A 7,451-nucleotide genomic window follows, 5' to 3' on the forward strand; every position below is an offset into this window, starting at 1 on the left:
TCCATTACTTCTGTTTTATTTATTAAACCATTGAGAATTCTGTTTAAAGATGAAAAAGTAAAGGGACACTGTGCTTCCTCCTTTTCTTGAAGGCTGCCAAAACTCTACCAAAAAAAAAAAAAACAGTTTGTAAAACAGAGAAGACAATTCCACCTTTCACAAGAGAAGGAAACGTTCATGTCAGCAAACCACAAACTACAGAGGATATATATGCCAGGAACACTAGAATTTGGGCTCAAATAAAGGAGGCTACCTCTTCAGACTTAAGGGCAAGTGAAGACTTTGCTCTAGATGTTTCATCAAGTAGATGAACCATTTTCACACAATGGTGTCCCAGGAAGAGAAGACAAGGAGAAGAAACTGCAGACAAAGCATCTTTGCAGTTGCCTGTGATGTGGTCTCGTGAAGAGAGATTCCACACCAGGAATAAGAGAACGAAAGGAGGCGGGAACCCACTGTCATCAGATGACTCAGACAGCCTGCCTCGAACAGGTTTAACCTAGAACCACACCAGCTTCAGGAAGGCCTGACGTCTATGACAGCAGAACAAGGAAGCGGTAACTAAAAAGGGAAAAATCAAGCACAGGTACATAGAAACTGGAGAGATTTCTGGAAATCACACCAAAGGAACAATGAGACTGCTGGTTAAACTTGGTGAATTGCCCATGTATGTCAATGACATTTTCTGAAGCCCCAAAAAACATAGTAAAAATGATACCCACAATATATAGCACCAAAAGGAAAAAGAGAACAGAAGACGAAATATGATTTCAATTGATTTTTTTGTTTTGCTTTTTTAAAACATTTTTTATTGTGAAATATAACATACACAAAAAAGCAATAAATTTCCAAGTACATTGTAATGAGTAGTTTTAGAACAGATTTTAGAGTTTGAGCTGGGTTACAGTTCTTCAATTTTAGGTTTTTCCTTCTAGCTTCTCCAAGACACTGGAAACTAAAAGAAATATCAATATAATGATTCAGGAGTCATACTCATTTGTTAAATGCTATCTTCTCTGTTTATAACTCCTCCTTCTCCTTTGATCCTTCTCCCAATCTTAGGGCATCCTAGCTTTTTCATGTTGGTGAGGGGTTTCCATAACATAAGATGGGGGATGGAACTAGTTGATGTTCTTGGAGAGCCTGGTCCCTCTGGGTTACAGGACTTATTTGGCCTCAGAACCCACCTGGAGGTTGTAGGTTTCTGGAAAGTTATCTTAGTACATGAAACTTTTTTAGAATTTCGGATAGAGTCCCAGTGTTCTTCAGAGTTAACAGGGATGGTTTTGGTTGGGGTTTGGCAAACCATGATAAGTAGCAATGTCTAAATGAAGCTTGTATAGGAGTAGCCTCCAGAATAGCCTCTTGACTCCATCTGAACTCTCCTAGCCTGGTATTGGCACGGTGGGATCATAATGCCTTCTGGATCAAAAGGGGGAAAATAAGATATCAGTGGAGAAAAGTGCTCAATTAATTTTTGAGAGATGGAGTATGGGTGAAAGAACGGTAGCTGATTAGTGAAGGGGGAAAAGGTACATCTGGGTGTTTAAAAGGAAATAGTGCTTTGAAGTAAGAACGCTTTCTTTACATATTCCTGGGTAATATAAGGACAGAAGACTGAAGTGATATCAGGTGCTAAAACCTGATAGCATGGCATCAATATAGTCTATCTAAATTTGAGTAACTGTAAAACATAACTACCCCAACTATATTAATTAATAATTGTATTCTTTTTTTTTGTATACTGTATGGTGGGGTCACATTTCATTCTTTTCCCATGTGAGTATCCAGTTATTGCAGCATCATTTGTTGAATTTTTTGTTTGTTTGGTTTTGTTGGGTGTTTTTTTTTTGTATGTTTTGGGAAGTGCATGGGCCAGGAATCGAACCCGGGTCTCTTGCATGACAGGCGAGAATTCTACCACTGAACTACCCTTGCACCCCCAATAATTGCATTCTTATTGGCTTTAAAGAGTTCTTTGCATCTTTTATCTAATATAGCAAAGATTTTCTTCCAGCCTGTGATGTGGCTTTTTATTCTTTTTACAGAGTCTTTTAAAAAGCAAACTTTAAAAATAAATGGAATCCAATTTTCGTTTCTTTAAGAAATTTTTGCTTAACCCAAGGAAGGTCAGAAATATTTTCTTTTTTTTTCCTATATGTTTTAGAGTTTTAGGGTTTTTATGTAGCTCTGGGCTCCTAACTTGTGCATATGGTGAGAGATATTGATAGAAGTTTTTCTTTTTTTCATATTGATGTTCTAGTCCAGAACCGTTTGTTAAAAAGACTACTTTTTCCCCAGTGTATCTTAAAATGAGATGGCTTTGTAACTTTGTCAAAAAGCAGTTGTCTGTGGATGCATAAGTCTTTTTCTGGATTCTCTATGCTATTTGATTGATCTGCTTGTGTATCTCGACCCCAATGCCACAAGATCTTGGTTATGGTACCTTTATAGTAAGCCTATAAATCAGATAGTGCTACTTCTCCCTCTCTCCCTCTCTGTTTTCTCAAAAGTTTTTGTTTATTCTAGGTCCTTTGCATCTGCATATCAAGCTTAGAATCAGTTTGTTAGTTTCCACACACACACAGGTAAAAGCCTGCTGGGATTTTGATGGATATTGTATTGAATCCAAACACCAATTTCAAAAGAACTGACCTTCAAAAGAACTGACCATGAACAACGTCCATTTCTTCATTTATTTAGGTAATTTATATTCTTTCAGAATGTTTTATAATTTTCTGTACTCTGGTCTTTTTGCACCTCTTTTATCAGATTTACGCTTAACTATATCATGTACTTGGATGCTGTTGTAAACAGTATTTATAAAAATTTTGCTTTCTGATCAACTGCTAGCCTATATGCACAAAATTGAATATTGTATATTGATCCTTTATGCTGCAACTTTGCTACTCATTTATTAGTTTCAATAGCTTTTTTTTGAATTCCATATGTTTTCTACATAGGTGATGATAATGTTGTTATCTTTGAATAAAGAGAGTTTTACTTCTTATTTAATCTGAATGCCTTTTATTTGTTTTTCCTGCTTTGTTGTAATGGCCAGAGCCTCCAGTATGATGTTGGATAAATGCTGTAAGATTGGACATGCCTGACTTGTCACTAGTCTTATAGGGAAATCGTTCCGTCTTCCCTACCGCCAGTGATGTGAGTGCAGGTTTTGGTAGATGCTCTTTATCAGGTTGAAGACGTTCTCTTTTGCACCTAATTTTCTGAGCTTTTTTCTAGAATAGATTGGATTTTGTTAAATGATTTTCATACACCTATTGAGATGCTCATGTATTTTTATAATTTGTTTGTTAATATGGTTAGTTAAAATTATTGATTATTAAATGTTAAATCAAATGTGTACTCCTGAGAGAAATCTTATTAGGTCATGATGAATTATCTATTTTACATATTTTGGAATGATTCACTAAAATTTGTTTAGTATTTTTCAGCTACATTTATCAGGGATGTTGGTGTGTTATTTTACTTTCTTCTAAGAGAGTCAAGAACAGCTTTGTCAGTTTTTGAAATCTAGTTAATCATATTGGGTGAAAACATTCCTTCTGTTTCTATTTTCTGGGAAAGGTTTTTGTAGAATTGATATTATTTCTTCTTTGAATGTTTGGTAGAACTTATTAGTGAAGCTTTCTAGGCCTGGAGTTTTCTTTGTGGGAAGGTTTCTGAGTATACATTCAATTTCTTCAGTATTTAGGACTATTTAGGGAATTTATTTCTTATTGTATACTTTGTGTCTTTGAAGGAATTTGGCTATGTCATCTAAGTTGTCAAATTTATTGGTATCAAGTTATTTAAAATATTCCTCTGGTATTTAAATATTTGTAGAAATGTAATGATGCCCCCTTCTTATTTCTGATATTGGTAGATTATACCTTTTTTCTTTTTATCTGATCAGTCTAGCTAGAGGTTTATGAGCCTTCTTGATCTTTAAAAAAACAACTTTTGGTTTAATCAATTTCATTTATTATTTTTCTGTTTAATGGATTCTTCTCCTTATGCATTGATTTATGAGTTTCTTCTGTTAACTTTGTGCTTTATTTGTTCTTTCCTCTCACTTCTTACAGCAGATGCTAAATTCACTGACTTGAAACTTTTCTTCTCTTCTAATAAAAGTATTCAGTACTATACATTTCCTTTTATTTACTGCTTTAGCATGATTACACTTTTTTTATGATTCAAACATAGTGTTTTATTGTTCTTTAATTATTTTCTCCAGACAACATTATAGAATATTCATGTATTGCAGCCTTGTTCTTATAACTCTGTGTGGATGTCTGTGTGTATAGTGTGTGTTTCTTTTGATCAGTTAATCAAAAAGATATGGAACCAGAGGTGACTCTGTGTTTGGGTCAAGGACAGAGTGTGTGTCTGTAATCTGGCATAAACTTCAAAGAGGGAGATGCTCTAGTTCTTTTTAGAATCTCTCTTGTGACAGAGTGATTGGCATCCTAATCTCCAATCACAGGGTTCTCACATCATTTAGGGATGTGTAATATTATTTAACTCTTGATAGCAATAATAAGTAGCAAGGAGGCAAAAATGTAAGCATGATTTTTGAATATTAAACCAAATTTGTATTCTTGGGGTAAATAGTATCAGATTACGATGATTATCAATTCTGCATATCTTTGGATTTGATTTGCTAAAATTTACTTTGGTATTTTTGAAATTATGATTATCAGGGATATTAACATTAAATAAATAAATGCTATTTCCTTATTTGTCAAAATGAAATTTATTTCTTTAAAAAGTACAAACAGAGAGGAACGGTCCAAGACGGCAGTTTAGTGAGGAGTGGGATTTAGTTCACCCTCCAGAGCAGCTGATAAAAATCCAGGAACAGCACAGGACAATTGCTGGGGCCACGTCAGTGACTGGACACACAGTGTACCCCAGTCTGGACCAGCTGGACCAGCTGTGAGCCCCCCCAGAACCGTGAGTCCCCCAACTGGGAGTCGGCGCCCCTCCCCCACAGGCTGCTCCCCAGAGGGGAAAGGAAAGGACTTGACCAGCAGCAGGGGCCGAGCTCAACCAAGCTCCAACTGTGGAATTAATTAACAAATTCTGACTACTAAAAATAGAACCCCAGGCTCAGCTGAACCTTGAGTAAAAGCTCAGGTTGCTGTTTTTTGCCCCAGCACAGAGAGGGCAGGGCTGATGAAAAAAGAAAAAAAAATAGAAAACAGAGGTTTTCTTGGATTAGGCAACACTAAATACTTGAGAGGGTGTGTGCCCTGAAGGAAAGGAGGGGGCATATAGGACCTGGAGATACACAGAGAAACATACAACTTAAGCATTTGATTAGCAAACCTGAGGAACAGGGTCCTGCTCTGAAAAGGATTTTTTTTTCTTTTATTTTTTGTGGCTGTGTTTCTAAAGCCTGACTGCGGTTTGGACACAACTGCAAGGCTTCTCAGGCTCCAACTGCCCCAGGCAAAGGCGGAATTAAACTTGTCTGAGAGGCAAAGAGGCTGGTCAAGTGAAAGGAAGTAATTGCCTGAAGCTGTGGTTTCCCCAGGAGAGGGGTGGGGCCCAGCTCAGGCAGAATCCCTCCCTCAAGGAATTCAGACCCCAGGGACTGGAAAACTGAAACAATTAAAATCAGACTACAACCTCTCCTCTGTCTCAACCACGTCCCCAGCAGGAAGAGTCTGCTAAAGTTAAAGGTACCACATCACCTCATGCTGGTGGGACCTGCAGGCAGACAAGAACCACATACTGGACAGGATAGGAAAAACACAGAGTCTAGAGGTTTCACAGGAAAGCCTTTCAACTTGCTGGGTCCCACTCTCAGGGAAAGCTGATCAAGGTTTCTCTTTCCTCCTGAGAGGAGGCCAGTCTGGTCTGGGGAAATCTGACCGGGATCTATAATACCTATGCAGACTCTCCTAAGGTGAAAAAAAAAAAAGGAAAAGGAACCATATAGGCATACAGGCAGGGCAAGAAACAAGAAAACAAGAACTGAAAAATTCTGATCTGTTAAACAAAACCAAAGCTAGAGTTCTAGAATAAGATGAATGGAATGTCAAAGAACAGATAGACAACAAAGTCATCCAGCAAGAAAATCCTAGGTAAAAAAGTGAAAACAATCTCTGGAATAAACTAATTAAGAAAATTAAATGTCTAGACACCAGCAAAAAATAACTAATCATACTAGGAAAACTGAAGATATGGCCCAGTTAAAGGAACAAACCAACAGTTCAAATGAAATACAGGAGTTGAAACAATTAATTCAGGATGTTCAAACAGACATGGAAAATCTCATAAAAAAATCAAATCAATGAATTGAGGGAAGATATAAAGAAGGCAAGGAATGAACACAAAGAAGAAATTGAAAGTCTGAAAAAACAAATCAAAGAACTTATAGGTATGAAAGGCACAGTAGAAGAGATGGAGAAAGCAATGGAAACCTACAATATCAGATTTCAAGAGGCAGAAGATAGGATTAGTGAACTGTAGGATGGAACATCTGAAATCCAACAAGCAAAAGAAAATATAGAGAAAAGAATGGAAAAAATATGAGCAGGGACTCAGGGTATTGAACGACAACATGAAGTGCATGAATATAGGAGTTGTGGGTGTCCTAGAGGGAGAAAAGAAGGGAAAGAGAAGAGAAAAACTAATGGAGGAAATTATCACTGAAAAATTTCCAACCATTAGGAAAGACTTAAAATTACAGATCAGAGAAGTGCAGCGCACCCCAAATAGAATAAAGACAAATAGATTTACTCCAAGCATTTACTAATCAGAAGGTCAGATGGCAAAGAGACAGAGAGAATTTTGAAAACAACAAGAGAAAAGCAATCCATCACATACACGATTTCTCAGCAGAAACCATGGAGGTATGAAGACAGTGGCATGATATATTTAAGATTCTAAAAGAGAAAAACTGCCAAGCAAGAATTCTATATCCAGCAAAATTGTCCTTCAAAAATGAGGGGGAAATTAAAACATTTGAAGACAGAAAAATCAGAGAGAATTTGTGACCAAGAAACTGGCTCTGCAATACTAAAGGGAACACTAGAGACAGATAGGAAAAAACAGGAGAGAGGGGATGTGGAGAAGAGTGTAGAAATGGAGACTACCAGTAAAGGTAAAAAGAGGAAAACATTAGATATGACATACAAAATCCAAAGGCAAAATGGTAGAAGAAAGTACTGCCCTTACAGTAATAACACTAAATTTTAATGAATTAAACTCCCCAATCAAAAGATATAGACTAGCAGAATAGCTTAAAGAACAGACCCATCTATATGCTGTCTACAGGAGACACATTTTAGATCCAAGGATAAATATAGGCTGAAAGTGAAAGGTTGGGAAAAGATATTTCATGCAAACAACAATCAGAAAAGAGCAGGAGTAGCTATACTAATATCCAACAAATTAGACTTCAAATGTAAAACACTTAAAAGAGACAAAGAAGGATACTA

General features: G+C 36.6%; 1 non-coding gene across 1 annotated transcript; it reads right to left on the bottom strand.

Annotated features, from left to right (window-relative positions):
* Window positions 1-1,867: 1,867 nt before the first annotated feature.
* TRNAD-GUC (transfer RNA aspartic acid (anticodon GUC)) lies at window positions 1,868-1,938 on the bottom strand. Its single transcript has one exon. It is a non-coding gene; the product is annotated as a tRNA-Asp (tRNA).
* Window positions 1,939-7,451: the final 5,513 nt, after the last annotated feature.

The sequence above is a fragment of the Tamandua tetradactyla genome, chromosome 17 (assembly GCF_023851605.1).
Source record: "Tamandua tetradactyla isolate mTamTet1 chromosome 17, mTamTet1.pri, whole genome shotgun sequence".
Taxonomy (NCBI): domain Eukaryota; kingdom Metazoa; phylum Chordata; class Mammalia; order Pilosa; family Myrmecophagidae; genus Tamandua; species Tamandua tetradactyla.